Source organism: Melospiza melodia, chromosome 6 (assembly GCF_035770615.1).
Source record: "Melospiza melodia melodia isolate bMelMel2 chromosome 6, bMelMel2.pri, whole genome shotgun sequence".
NCBI lineage: Eukaryota > Metazoa > Chordata > Aves > Passeriformes > Passerellidae > Melospiza > Melospiza melodia.
The window spans coordinates 69,243,229-69,259,260 of NC_086199.1; the positions used below are offsets into that span (position 1 = coordinate 69,243,229).

A 16,032-nucleotide genomic window follows, 5' to 3' on the forward strand; every position below is an offset into this window, starting at 1 on the left:
AATTTGAAGTTTTCTTGCTTTCCTTGATAGCTGAAGAGAGAAAGTGCAATTTACTGAGGACCTGATATCATATTAGAAATTGTATTAGTTGATCAGCAGAATTCCATCTGATGTTGCAAAATTGCAAAACCTTTTTCAAATCCTTTCAAAGTGGGGAAAGAAGATAAAATAGTCTGAGGACAGAGGCAATAATAACCAAAAGGAGAGTAATTAAAATAGGTCTGAGCCTGCTTGAAGTATGAATACATTCACCAGAACAGGTCTGCTAGGGCAGAGTCATTCTAATAAGGGTTAATAAATGGGGCAGAGAGAAGGGAGGGAGCCTGGAAGGAAAGCTCAGCACTGACATGAAAAATCTGCTGTTGGAGAGAAGGTAATTGAAGGGTTAGGTGTACAGAGAAGCTCTGATTTATGAGCGTGAACAGCAGTGGATAAACTCCAGCATCTGGTCATACTGTAATCAGGTCCTCAGTCCCAAGGAGGCACAGTATGTCCTAGAACCATTTAGTAAATCATACACACTTGACTCATAACAAAGAGAAAGAAAATATTATTCAAAAAACATTTGCCATCCACCTCTCAGTTGTTTTATGCGATGGACTCCTCTACAGAGAGGCAGCCAGGGTCTGTCCTACCACCATCTCTGAATATTCCCATAGTTTTGTACATAGCACCAATTCACCCTGGTGGTCCATGTCAGGCTTTCCAAGCGTGTCACTTCCATGCATAAGATTCCTGCTTCAAAAGGGAGGGAGAGTTAAAATGAAATGAAAGAATGAATAAATAAATAAATAAATGTGGTTCATGGGAGATTAAACGTTCCACAGGATTTCTGGAAAATAGCTCTGCTGAAAAAATTCATTTTCTTGTCTACATATTGCATGTATGCTGCTCTCAAGACAGATTTTATTGGTAGTGCATAGAAATGCACATACTGATGCATATGCCAGGGCATTTCCTATTTCAGGCCTTAGATGCTAGAAATGCTATAGCAAGGTAAAAATAAAAATTCCAGAAGATTTAAATCAAGTATTACCTGTACCACAGACAATGCACTACAACAGATGTGTCTTCTATGGTTTATGCCTCAGTTTGTCCATCAACTAATTAAAATCAAAACCAAATAACCTCTCGCCAACCTTGCAAAATAGGAGAAATATCCACTAATATTTCCAAGCTGAACATGATTCTCTGAGGACACAGGCTTAGCTTTTAGATGAATTTTCTTTGTGTAGTGACTGTTAGGCTTATTGATTTTAGTGCACTGATTTTAGTGATTTTTAGGCTTATTCATTTAAGGCTACCACTGGCTTCTATTGTGATACCAATTCAAAGCCAATACAGCTAAGGGAGGTAAATTAAAGTGAGTTCTTTTTCACCTTAAATCAATATGGCTGTTTGCTTTCAGGCAATGGAGTGACACTGGTGTACCACTGCTGCAGCTTTTACTAGCAAAAAAAAGTGTCTTTTCACAGGCTCAGAGTTTTAAGTTTCTTCTAAATCTCTAGTGCACAGAGATATACAAAAATATATCTTTTCCACAGAAGAACTATTGAAAATTAACACTGGACAACCTGTGAATGCACCTGAACCAGTAACAACTTTGTCTACTTTGAGCTTTTGACATAAACAAAAATTAGATTAAACTAGAAGAAAACCTCATAGCTGTTCAACCAATGCACACATATCATTAGAGGATCTATATCTGGGGCAGAATGCCTTTGTAACAGGTGGAAGCCAGAGAAAATGTTCAGCTTGAACATTCAAAGAAACAGCAGGACAATGAACCTTCTTTTACTTCTAAACTGAGCGGGTTTTTTTGAGGAATAAGAGGCATGGAAACTTTAAAGCCCTTCTAACTTCTTTTCAGAGCACAGCCAAACTTTGAAGTTTCCTCCAGAGAACCTATATGAAGAAAATATGATGAGGCCTGGGGTGGCAAGTCACCCTGCCTTGACACTGTGGGATTATTCTGTGACTGTCACAACAGGTCTCTTGCTGACACAGCTCTGCCTTTCTGAGGCATTTTTAAGGCAGCCCCACAGCAGTGGTAGGGATTGTTGCTGCCCCATTTGTAGCCCCATCCTGAGCATTAGCAGGAGAAGAAAACCTGGTTGATTCTCCAAAGCACTCTTTGGAACTTCACCATACAATCCCTCTTTGCAGTGAAGCAGAAGTGTGAAGAAAAGAAGAACCCCCACACTGCAAACCTCACAGACCTTCCTGCTTGCTCCTCCTCATCAAATTCCATACTAGCTAGTATTAAAATTTTGACTTACCAATAAAATCATTGAACAGTTGGGGTTAGAAGAACCTTAAAGATCATCTTATTCCAAGCCCTCTGCCACAGGCTTTGCTAATTCCTGGATGCTGTAATCTCGTAACTCTGTCTCCTGAGAAAAACTCCAGTGGTCTTCCAGCTGTCCTTCCCTGTGCCCAGATCCTGCATCCACCTTGAGCACGTCTGAGTCCTCCTTGCCTCTCCTCGAGCCAGCCTCAACACCCCACTCCCCAGCTGCCCTTGGATGGCAAATCTGAATGTTGCTGACCCCACTGAAAAGCCTTGTGCCAACTCTGGCTTCATCCTCTCTATATTTCTTCTTTAAAAATTAAATAAATCTATGCATTTCTTTAACCAAGTCTCTTTAGGTTGAAGGACAGCTGCAGAAGTCAATGTATGCATTTTTAATGAAGGGTAGAAAATTTACAAACAATCTGAAAATACAGCTACAACCAATATTTTACTTTTTGCCTCACAGAAGCACTAATATAGTTGGTTTTACATCTATGTAATCATTGATACACCAAGTAGAAAGAATTATGTGTCAGAGAAAACAATATTGAAAATTTGACAAATTATTGTAGGTTTACAAATCTTTCTCTCCACACTATTTGTATGAAAGGAAGAGAAGGCAAAGATGCAGAGAAACCTGCATTTTATGGAAGAGCAAATGGACTACGGAAGAGCAGAAGTCGTCCCTAGACTGTAGTTGTCCTCGAGCCAACTCTTTACATTTTTGCAGATAAATATAGCACCCTGGACTTCAGTACAGACCACATGTACTCACATCAGCTGCAGGTCTGGTCCCTGACTTCTGTGCTAAGCCAGATTCCCTTCACAATTGTACCAGCATAACTGCTAACTTTATTGGAAATGCATTTTTGTAGCCGAGCATACTAGTGGTCCTACTGAATTTATTTTTCCACTGTGAGAAAAATATTTTTATTTATTCCCTCAAGTCTTTTTCCAAAGCTATTTTGTTTTTGCTGTTCTTTTTTTTCCCAGTTATCTAGCTAGAACATGAGGTTCCAAATGTATCTTGGCTGCACTTCATAGGTGCGTGGTGAGTCTGTGGTTGTTTCCAAGGGTTTTGGAACGGAACTAGAGTGCTTTGTCCAGCTGTCACCTTTACCTGTCAGCAATCACCTGCTTACCTTTGACTGTGTTGAAACAACCATGTTTAAATATAAAATTGTGTCTTACTTTAAACACAGAAAGAAATAATACGTGAGGCAAACACAAGTTACTAGGCTGCTCCTGGGCCAAGCAGAGTGCACTTCCATTTGCTAGATATGCAGATGCAGCTAATGGGGAGATGGTGTTTGAACCTAAAAGCTGATCATAATTAGTTCTGCCACACAATACAGCTCCACAGTTATCCTCCTGCTGCATGGAAGCTCAGCCTAGTTACAACACAGTGCAGGACTTGGATGGAGACACTTATGGGGACCATTGATACTAATTTATTGCCTTCTTTATGGACTAAATAAGGTTTGGCAATTCACTTGTGTAGAAGACAGATTTGCTATTCATTATAAATAAATATTTAAGAGAGCGCAACATTTCCTTTGAGCTTATCCCACCTCCCTGATGTGGGGCCTGTGCACAGAGAGGCTTTCCCTGCAGAACGCACGCCCAGCAGAGAGTGGCTCTGCTCTCCCTGATTAACCGGATTTGCAGGAGAGGAGGAGTTAGGGAGAGCGGCTGCTTTTCTGCCACCGTCACTCAATCATCTGGAAATCTAATTTGTATCTTATTTGGCAGGCAAGCAGCCATCTGCTCCAAGGATATGCTCCAAGGGCAGTTGCCAAATACAGAACAGGCTTTCTGCCATGGGGAAAACTAATTGCCTTTATTGGACTAATACAGGTTGAAAGCTAATGATATAGGATGCTTCGCCACAAAAGAAATAAAAGCAGGGTTTTTTAAATATACTTTCCATTAACTTCCAGAAAAGCTGAATCTTCCAAAGGAGTAACATCCATTCACGTGGGTTTGTGACTCAGAGTTATATGGGCCAGAGCAGCAAATGAGAAAGTTGTCAGTCCCACAGGACTATTTCTGCCCTATAAAAGGTAACATGTGTGTGCAGATGGACTCTGCTTAATCTGCAGCCATGATGCCAATGGAAATGGATTAGCTGCACACAGAACAAGCAGCTTGAAAATATCACATCCCATGAGAGCATTATCTAGTCCACGTCACATATCACACTCTTGTAGGATTTCCAGTTTCAGCCAGATCAGAGAGAAAAATTTTCTTGGCATTGCAACGTCATTTTTTGAGAATATTTAAGGTGGACAATACTAGGCCTTAAAAAAGGAGAGGAAAAGTGGTGGGTGGTGGGGGAAATTTCTCTAAATTGGTCAGCACATATTATCAGATGCATTGAGCATGCAAAACTCACGCAAGTATTCCAGTCTATTCTCTCAAACCCTCCTTTACAATTCATCCTAGTTTTGAAAATGTTCCTAGTAAGTTTGATCAGATCTGATACGTTTCCAGAAATTTCTAGTTGTGATGAACAGGATTATTTTTTCAAGGAAACTGCAGGGAGAAGCAGGAAAAGGGGAAATAGCCAGTTTATGTTTAGGGAAGATACCCATGAGACCACTTGCCACTGCTTTTTCTGCAAATGCTGCTTCATTGCTTGCATGCCATCAGCCTTCCCCTCACTGCTTTTTCCAAACACAGCAACCACTGCCCTCACGACTCAGGAGCTGTTGAGAGATAATCAATCTAACAATCAGGATAACTGAAAACATTTTCTCTGCATTTGCTCAGCTGTGACTGATGCACCTTGGAATAAGTAGGCACCAGATTACAGATTAAACTGTTTACAAAACACCCTTCTCTCTGACAATTCCTTCCAAATTAATACTGTCCAAAGATCTGGGTAGGCAGTCCTAGGATCTGCCTTCTTTTACTCATCCATGGAAAGAAATATAACAGGTTTTTTGTGGTACACTTGCAAAGTATACAGGCAACTTGCAATAGAAACAGACACAAAGATAAAAAGAATACCATTAATTTCACATGTCCATTGACATTTAGTCCAGCTTCTAAAAGAGGCCAGATGTGTCACTCATGACAAATCTAATCCCAGCAATTTCTGTCCAGAAAGACCAAGACCGGGTGTGATCATTTTCCTGTACAAGCTCTAAAACCAGCAGGTTTTCTGCATTGCTGACCTGGAGTAAGTTTGAAGATTACAAATAAAGGACCCTTCCTATACATCTTTCCCCTAATTCCCTCAAAGATTCACATGCACCCCACGACAGAAGGGCTACTAAACCTCAAACCTCTAACTACAAGTTTTAGAAATATAAACACATGTTCTCTTGGTATGATTCCATCTTAACGCAGTCTGTGCTCATCAATCACCTCTGGTTCTCCACTGACAAAGGAGGATAACTAAATGTTATCTGACAACATAATGTATCTCCACATGATATTTTCATTTACTGAAATAATGAAAAGAAAGGTGTGGGTAGGAAGGGGAAAGGGTAATGGGGAATGAGGAGAAAATCCTGAAGTTGTTAAAATCCCCACAAAATTATTTGCCAGAGGGAGGCTTGTGTAAATGGACAGAAAGGAAGAAAGAAGACTGACGAGAGTTAAGCCAACATGCTGTGAAATTCCAAGCATGAAAACAAAAACCACTATCACAAAAAGAATTCGTATTCTCCATTTTAACATGCCTTCACCACATTAACAGCAACAGCTGAGTGTGTATCCTGCTCATGCCCATATCAAGCATACAAAGACGCATGGAAGGGTTCACTTTGCTGTCACAATGACATCAAGTTGTCATCATTGTCACTTGGTGGTGATTTGAATATCAGCCTTTTGCAGAAAGAGAATTTCTGCTCAGAGGAGATCAAGATAGCATAGGAAGGTCACACAGAGTCTAGCAGCAGCACAAAGTAGCTGATATTAATGGGAAACATGAAAACAGAGAAAATGGAAAGGCTATAAAGGTCTAAGAAATCTTAAGGATGTCAGATGGCTGTTTATACCAATAAGTCTTGGAAATGTGCACTGAGGTTGCTGAGCTCTTCTCTTGTGCTGAAGGTTTTTCTCAATGACAATGACACCAGAACCTCATGAGGATGATTTTGTTTTAACAAGTCACAGACAGGTAAGGGCATGCACTCTAGCAAACACAGATCAGAAAAGCTAGGAAAAGAACTGACCACAAGTTTTGGAGGGAAGAATAAAAAGTAGTTCCAAAGTTGGTAAGAAAGCACGGAGTATTCTGCAGGTAACTGTCTTTTCTGTAGACACACTTGTCAGGAAACTTACATCCACATCCATTAATACTTTTTCAACTGGTTTCTTCCATTACAATGATATTTTCCTTGTACATATTTATTATTGTTAGGTTAATTTCATCTCAAGGTCCTTTAGTGGAGGAGTACTTTGTAACTACAACATGAAGCAATTCCTTCCTTAAACAACTTCCCAATGCTGCAAGTCACATGGCAAAAAATTATGAGCAAGACTCCCTTAAATGATTGCTACATTTAATTTAGGATACTTATTTGTAGCCCGCATTTTTCTTCTTCAAGATGCTATATTGTCTACTGTTATGTCAAATAGTTTACATTAAATAAAAAAAAAAAAACAAAAAACAAAAAACAAAAAACAAACAAACAAAAAAACCCAAAAATCATACACTATTATTATACACTTCCATGACTCTATTAAAATGTCAAGATCACTGCCAAAATAGTGTGAAAAAGCTACACTAAAATTTATGTGAATTTATATTATCCATAGTACATAGACAAAATCCCAACCCCAAAACTTTGGATTCTCATTTCTCTATTTTATTCTTGGAAATCTGTTTTCTACTATTCATCTTCACAAGACTTTTCATCCCACTTTTTCTAGATTTTAGTCTACAAATTAATTAATCTGTGTTACATATGTGCTCTGTTTAAACAAAGAAGTAAAAAGATGCCAAGGTAAGAATAAGCATTTCATAGACACTTACTGCTGTTTTCCTTACTGCTCAGGTCCTTTGGTGGGGGCTATAGTGTGGGATGTATTTCCTATTCTTGTTTTCCCATGTTGTACTACATGCACTTAAACCCTAAAATCTCAGGGCACTTTACTCTCTTTGCCATGGCTCTGCAAGCCTCAATGGATGGTTCTTGAAAAACTCAGTGTAGGATCAGGGATCAAATTATAAAACCCTTTGAGTAACTATCTGGAAGTGCCTGTGAAATGCCATATGTCTTCTGTAGCACTCGTGATAAAAATAAAACCCCTGCTCAGAGGAGGAAAGGCAAGTATCAGCTATCTCTCTGAAGCAGCTGATATCTCAGTCTCAAAAAAGGTTAAGTCAGGATACAGGTTTTAAAAAACCCAACAAACAACAGTAAATGTCACAGCGGTATTTCCTGGAAGAGTCATGTAAATATTATTTATTGTGCCAGATACATTTCCAAAGCAGATGTCTTCCACAATCTATTTCACTCAGCTACATCAAATCAAAATAGTTGCAGTTTCAACCTTCTAGGCAGCATTACCATTCACAGGTCTCTGAAGGCCAGTTCATCCCAGCATGAGAAGAGCAATTCAGCTTGTTCCTCTGTGCTGCCTTTCAGCCTTCCCTGGGCTGAACTACCTGGTCACAGTCTGGGAGAGTGTGACTGATGGGACATCCTGACCCACACCTCACCCAGGCACACGCTTCTCAAAATGTTTGTCACCCTGGACTCTTCAATCAGAGGTACTCGGGCTTGCTCTGCCTTGTCCGTCAGTATTTCCATCTCTGCTTTGAAAGGTTTAGGGTTTGGTTCAGGACCAAACGCTTTGGCATTGCATTTGGGCTTACGCGGAAAGGTTTTGGAAACCGAGGGGCTACAGAGGTGGCTTTTGTCAGAAGCTGCCAGAGTCTTCCCCTATGTCAAACAGAGCCAACACCAGCTGGCTCCAAGGGGGACCTGCTTCTCTCCAGGGCCAGGCCCATCAGTGACAGCAGCAGCACCTCTGGGATAAAATATTTAAGGAAAAAAACGTTATTGTGCAGAACCAAATTGCAGCCAGAGAGGAGAGAAGTGAGAATTGCAGGAGATGAACAGCCCTGCAGACACCAAGGTCTGTGAAAAAGGTGGAAGGAGCAGAGATTCCCCTGAAGCCCATGGTGCAGAGCACGCTGAAGCAGCTGTGCCCCTGCAGCCCACGGGGATCCCCAGTGGAGCAGAGATCCACCTGCAGCCCATGGAGGAGCCCCACACTGAAGCTGGTGATGCCCAAAGGAGCCCACAGGAAGCCTGAGCTGAAGCAGGCTCCTGGCAGGACCTCTGAACCCTGGGGAAAGGAGCCCACGATGGGGCAGGTTTGCTGGCAGGACTGGTGACCCCAGGAGGACTCACGCCTGGAGCAGCTAATGAAGGGCTGCATCCCTTGGGAGGGACCCCTGAGGAGGAAGGAGTGGCAGAGACACTGTGGGATGAACTGACCATGATCCCCATTCCCCATCCTCCTGTGCCACTGGTGGGGCAAAGGTAACAAATCAGAAATAAGATTAAGTATGGGATGAAGGGAGGGGTGAGAGAAAGGCATGTTTAAGATTTGGATTTTCTTCTCATCATCCTATTCTGATTTGACTGGTAATAAATTCAATTAAATTCCCCAAGCTGAGTCAGTTTTGCCAGTGATGGTAACTGCTGAGTGATCTCTCCCTGCCCTTGTCTTGACCCACAAGCCTTTTCTTATATTTTCTCTCCCACAGACAACCCACCACAGACATCAAATGTAGAAATTTGTAACAACATGAAATTTCAAATAGAAGTGTTTTGTTTACCTGACAAAGATGTGACAAACTACCAGATTAATTTCTTTGTTTTGTGGCTCCTTTTAGTCCCTATCACTTATCTAATTATATATTTAGACTTCATTGATCCTAGAAATTGACCACTTTTACAGGGCCCTGAGGTTGCTAGGTTTGAGTGACAGAGCAGGATGAAGAATTTTTCAGTAAAAGAATATTTCTTTAGGGAAACTTTCTGCAGGAACACTTTGAAAGGTACACAGATCTACAGCTTTCCTTCAGTAAAGCCTAAACAAAAAAATTTGAGCCAACCTGATACAAAGCATAAGGACTTTGATTTTTTTCAGATAAGATCAGCTATTCCGTTTTGGATAAGTTCAACGTTAATTTACATTTGTTTGAACACGCTGCCTCAGTGACAGATGACCTTAGCCATCTTAGGGTCCTGTTTCTTCTCTGCCCAGAAATCTTGCACAACATCTCCTATTCCACTTCCCTCCTGAGCAACTACAAGATAAAAGAGAGATGCTGCAGTTACAGGGCACCCTTTTGGAGATGCTGCCTAACTACTGAGACCAAACTTTAGAGCTGAGACAGCTCAATCAGCCGAATACCTTGATATTTTACATTTACATTTCAATATGGTCCAAGAGTTAAAAAGTAAAAACAAACCTCTACAAGTAGTCTCTCACTAGGACTGTAATTTAATTTACAAATAGTCCTGTTATAGTAATGATGAAGCTACAGGATCTCACCTGGCAGAACATGTAACTGCCCTGTGTATTGTTAATCCATTACAGCCTTTCAACTTCTGGTGTATTACAGCGACTTGAGGAGGTCGCTGGGATGAGAGAAGGACGAGAATCTTGTTTCTTGATCAGAAGGCTGGATTTATTGATATATATGATATGTAATACATTATAACTATACTAAAAAGAATACTGAGATAAGTTGCAGAAGCTTGCTAAGCTAAGAATAGAAAAGAAAGAATGAATAACAAAGTTCTGTGTCTAGAGAATCTGTTTTCGAGCTGGTCTTGTGATTGGCCCCCAATTGTAAACACAGAACATGATCTAATCACAAGAGCACCTGCTACATTTCACAGCAGCTGATAACAATTGTTTACATTCTTCTTCTTGCTTCCCAGAAGATGCACAAATCTTAAAGAAATTATTTCTGTGAAAAAATGTCTGCGACACTGGTGTTTGCCTTTTTGTCTGAAATCTAGTTGGTACATACGTCTAAAACCCATTAAGCTTTGAAATTTAATTCAGACAGCACCACCAACAATAATAAGAAATTCGTTTGACCAGAGCTAGAAAGCTTCAAGCATTTACAAGAACCTGGGCTAAGCTGCACACCACTCAATAATCTCTCAGTCTGAATAAAGGTCCTCATGGCCAGTGTCAGAACACAGGCAGGGGCTGTAACAGCACCAGAGAGAAGAACTGCACAGGGATCTGGGGTGTTTTCTTCACCACTGTAACAGAGCTGTGCTGATGTACAAAGCTGAGCAAGAGCCAAGTAGATCTGGTGTCCTCCCTGGGGGCGGCCTCTGTGACACATTCTCAAAGATTAGATCCTTGTTGCCTCTCCTCACGCCTCCCCTGTTTTTTCAATACAATAGCAACCCAGACACAGGGCCATGAAGTCCCAGTACAGCAAGGCACACAGCTATATCTTATTAACTGTATGCAGCACTGGATACAAAGTCCCCTTCAATCTGATTAGACTGTTTTTTCAGTCTTTGCCCTGCAAATGCCTCTTTATTTTTATATTTTTCTCTTCAGCTTTGCTTGAGCCTGTTAGTTTACACTATGATTTCCAAAACATAAAATATACAATGAATTTAGCTCTAGGGAAAGCTTAATGGCTTCAGAGACTCAACTCCTGTGTTTAGAGTCTGAGCTACACAACCACATAACACCCACACACAGGGCTTCTCACATTGGTGCTCCTGTTGGAGAGGGCAAAAGGAGAAGAGAAGAGAAGAGAAGAGAAGAGAAGAGAAGAGAAGAGAAGAGAAGAGAAGAGAAGAGAAGAGAAGAGAAGAGAAGAGAAGAGAAGAGAAGAGAAGAGAAGAGAAGAGAAGAGAAGAGAAGAGAAGAGAAGAGAAGAGAAGAGAAGAGAAGAGAAGAGAAGAGAAGAGAAGAGAAGAGAAGAGAAGAGAAGAGAAGAGAAGAGAAGAGAAGAGAAGAGAAGAGAAGAGAAGAGAAGAGAAGAGAAGAGAAGAGAAGAGAAGAGAAGAGAAGAGAAGAGAAGAGAAGAGAAGAGAAGTACTTTCTACAGGCAGTTCAGTCCTTTAGCACAGGGTGTTGGATTTGAGATGCCTGGGTTTAAGGAGGTTTTTGCAATGTAGGTGCCACTGCCGCCCTAGCTGGGCTCAGGTTATCCAATCAATTCACAGACACCACAGACCTGCCATCACAAGGCAATGCAGATTATGCTTAAGAGTGCAGGTATGCATCATGCTAATAGAGCACAGTCGTTGTTTTAAAATGCTGTCAGGAACAGCTAATTTCAATTCACTCAGAAAGGCACTGACCACAGCACATCATTGTGCCACATAGAAATATCAAAGAAAATTTCCCACCCCGTCTCAAAACCCAGTTAATTCCCTCTAGTTCTCTCTTTCATTTTATTAATGAAATTAATTAATTTCTCTTTCTTAAGGGGTAATAGGCCTTATTTCATTTCCCAATCCTGCACATAACATGCATGGTTAGAAGATGAATATATGATTTTTAGATGAGTGAGAAGTGGCAAAAGAATCCCTCAACTTATTTTTTTGCTTGACCTCCAAGTTAGCTGCATGTTTCACATCAAGAGCTATGCTAGTATAAGGAAAGATGTGTCTCCAGATGTCTCAAAGCTTAATCCTCACAATCATTGATCTGGCATGCAGTTAGGAAGAACTTAGGGATGTCCTTGCATGTCACTTAGGTGGTTTGTCACCACAAGCAGGCTAACTCAGAAGAAATCTTCCAATAATTGAGCATTCTGGAATTTGCCTCTCCATGCCGTGCCTAGCCTGTGCCAAGACAATCAAAGGATAAATTGGTGATCTGTACTTCATGCAAAAGAAATTTTTTAAATGTCTTTCATGAAATGCTCATTTTCCAGGAACACCGAGGTATTTAATCATCAATTAAGAGAGAAAAAAATATCAAGAATATATGTACTTTTCAGTCTGTAACTGCAACAAAGAGAAGGCTTTGAGAAAGGCAAAATATATCCTTGTCATTAGATTCTCTTTGCAAGGTAAAAATGTTTAGATGATCTTATAAAGCAGTGAAATTATATAGATCTGCTGCTGACGAGTTTCACAAAACTTAGATTTGAATAAATTTGCTTGGGTTGAAGAAATTACCCTCATTATATCTCGCATGCTAAAGTCAAGATCCACAGTACTGAAATGAGAAGTTGAGTAGATAACCCTGCTCTACTCCATCTTTCATACAAAGTTCCACAGAAGAAAGATTAAACTCCACTGAAGAAAAATTTTCTATTGCACAGGATCTCTCCCATCACTAATAGAAAGGGCTAAAAGAATATCAGAACAATCTAGTTCACACCAACTCTCAGAAAGTAGATCAAGTGAAAGCACTAGATGCTTTCGTCAAATCAATACGGACAATGTTGAGATGCTTATGCTCCTCACTACAGTATTTCCTCAATTGGACCATGAATACTGCAATGGTATCCACAGCTGAGCTATTATCCTCAAGAGTTTTCAGGCAGAACCATGATGAGGGCATGCAGGCAACTGAGTATGATCTGAGTTAGCAGTTTCCCAGGAAGAGGTAAGAGAGAAATGTCAATGTCTGTCACAAAATAAAATCCTCTTTTGTCAACAAAACGCGTGCTTGCAGTCCCCTTAAAATATGAGGGACTCCGATTGCTTTAAGGATGTGAGAGAATACAAAAGAATACTAGGTGACAGCAATTCACTTATAAGAGTTTTAGCATGGCTTCCCTCTCTGTTGGGATTATACTGAAGCTATTTTAGAAGTTCACTGTCTTAATTAGTTAATAAAGGATTACTTAGAACCATGATAAATGGCTTCAGCTCAGTCACATCAATGACAGCAACTAAACGTGGATAACAGAGAATTAAATGAAGAAGGAAAATGTTCCATTTACCTAGCAGGACTCAGGCTACATTCTGTAAGAAGTGTTCTACCCAAGATTTGCAAAATTCCCTAGAAGTAGACACAGATCTGATCTCCCAAAGAAGCATTTGGGAGTGTTTGCATGTGTAGAGATCAACTCAGCCTTCCACTTGAATTGCATCTGATTTTATGATGCTCATGTTTCTGGATGTCAGAAGCATCCCTGCGAAGTCGAACATATTTATCAGAGGAAATGTTAATCTTTATATTATTTGTATCCAGTCTGTCTTGACATCTGGGTCTGAGAAAGGTAATTGCTGCTCTGAATGAAGCAGTAAGACACCTTTAAGACTATGTCCTTCATTTTCCCTTGCCACCATTTTCAAAGCTCAGACCTTATTCCTCTTGACATTGATGATGACAATTAATGCAACAGTTTCTCTAGCAGCTTAGAGCAATCTTGTTAATGAGCCTGACAGTGCCAAGGCTTGACAGTGACTGACCATCACAACAAACTATCCAGAACCCTGAACTAATGCACTGTTTTACTTGATGGGGTTTAATACAAATTGGACACCATAATTTGTGGATAACATTTTACATAAGTCCATTTCTTATGCCAGCTTTGAGTAAATAATCACTTGGAAGCAGACACCAAGAATTAAACAGCAAAAGATTTTAACCATAGAATAAAGTACTACAAGGATTCTTGCAAATTCTTGATGAGGGCCTAAGAACCACAGTGCACCCCTGCACAGCCTGTCAACAAAAACCCAAAAACCTGTTGGAAAAAGCTGACAGTAGTCATTGCTTTTTATTTCAAATATTCGTTAGAATTACTGAGCCTCTCAGCTGGGGATTGAGTAGGAGTCAAGTGCTTTTCAGAATAAGGGAAGCAGATAATGGATATAATATTTGATGTGTTTATACCAACCAATCAATACCGAAGATTTATTTTTTGGGAAAGAATACTACTTATACATGAAAGAGGCACACATCATAACTTCACTATGTTGCAAGCAGCTGTAACATGGTAAATTATATCTTCATCAGCATTCAATCCACTGTGAGGAGAATTTTGATTTAGTCAGCTTTCATTGGAATTCTCAAAAGAATAAAACCAAAACACATCTATACCCTATAGTGCAAGACATGATGATGACGACAATTCCCTAGGCAAACTATTTTTCTTTGAATACTAAATCTGTTCCCATTACAGTCACTGGCTGATGGAGTTCATGCCATTTTACTTACTTTCTGACCACTCATTCAATAGGGATATTTAAGGTTTCCCTGGGGTGGTAAGGAAAATCTGTCTGAAGGTCTGCATAGACACCTATTACAGGTAAATTTATTACAGGTAAAGTTAAGGTCAACTTATTTCAAGATTACCTGAGCCTTCTTTTTGCCTACAATCCAACTACTTGGCTTGAAGCATTTTTTCCCCTCAAGCTGAATTATTTTGGAAGTTTCCAGTCACACTGTTCCATCCATTTCTGAAAACACCATCAGTGGAACAGCTGTTTCATTCCTATTAAAATCCAAGATGAGATACGAATGCAAATTGTGGCTTTCCTGTATCATTGTAAAGAGCCTGCAAGACACATGAAGTTATTTTTCTATTGCACTTAGCATTGATAAGACCTCATTAGGAATATTTCATTTGATGGAAGACACTTCAAGAGTAATAAAATTCAGTCAAAGAACATGTAGGTGAGAGAAATGAAAATGGTAGAAAGTTAAGACACATCACCTATAAGAAGCAGATTAAAGAGATAAGCTCCAAAGAGCCTTAAAAGGCTGAGGGAAACCAAAAGTCTCCAAAGATGTAAAAGGCTGCTACTAAAAGATAAACCAAGCCTCGCCAAAACCCCTACTATAGTATGATCTCAATATCCTCTTAAACCTGTTTTTCTTGTCATATACATTACTGCAAGATGAATATTCAAGATAAAACACTTGAATTTTTTTAATAAACACTGCAATAGCATGCTGAAGCTGCTTGCTTGGAGGATTTGTCACCCCAGGTTTTAAGAACAAGTTAAACAAATATCTGTAAGACTCATAAATGTATGGTTGAGTCCACCATGTGATGCAAGACAACTCTTTCGTTTTCTTGCTCTTTATCTGTCTATAGATTCCAGCTACATCTCTATGTAGTCACTGCTTCTGCGAGTCAACTTATAGGTGAAAAACACACAAAAATAATAGTCACCTCTGACGAGGCATAACTGAAAGGAAAGGCTTTGTATAACACAGAAAGAGTAGTTGAATGGTGTTGCCCAGGACAGTTTGTAAACCATGGAATCATAGAATTTATTGGGGAACACTTAAAGGTCTTTCAGTTTCTTTCAATTTAAAAGATTTACCCCTTGTTCTGTTGCAACAGACCCTGCTAAACTTTTGTCTCTATTTGTTTTTGTAGGCTCCCTTTAGGCACTGAAAGGTCTCCCTGCAGCCTTCACTTCTCCAGGCTGAACAACCCCAAGCCTCCCAGTCTGTCTTCACAGGAGAAGCGTTCCAACCCTCAGATCACCTTCCTGGTCCTCATCCTTCCTGTGCTGGAGAGCCCAGGGCTGGTTGCAGTACTCCAGATGGAGTCTCAAGGGCAGAGGAGAGGAGGAGAATCAGCTCCCTTGACCTGCTGACCACAGGCTGGCTTCTTTAGGTACAGCCCAGGATAAAGTTGGCTTTCTGGGCTGTCAGTGCACATTGCCAGCTCATGCCCAGCTTTTCACCCACCAGTACCACCAAAGTCCTCTTGGCAGGGCTGCTCTCCATCCCTTCAACCCCCAGCTTGTATTGATACCAGGCCCAGGTTCAGCATCATGCATTGTTCAAACTTGGCATTGTTC

At 40.3% G+C, this 16,032-nt stretch overlaps 1 long non-coding RNA gene across 1 annotated transcript in view; it reads right to left on the reverse strand.

Annotated features, from left to right (window-relative positions):
* The window catches only part of LOC134419870 (uncharacterized), a 48,467-nt gene extending 41,041 nt beyond the window's left edge, over positions 1–7,426 (reverse strand). The window contains exon 1 of the long non-coding RNA XR_010028183.1: positions 7,281–7,426. This is a non-coding gene — a long non-coding RNA (uncharacterized LOC134419870). The remainder of the gene's footprint in view (positions 1–7,280) is intronic.
* Positions 7,427–16,032: the final 8,606 nt, after the last annotated feature.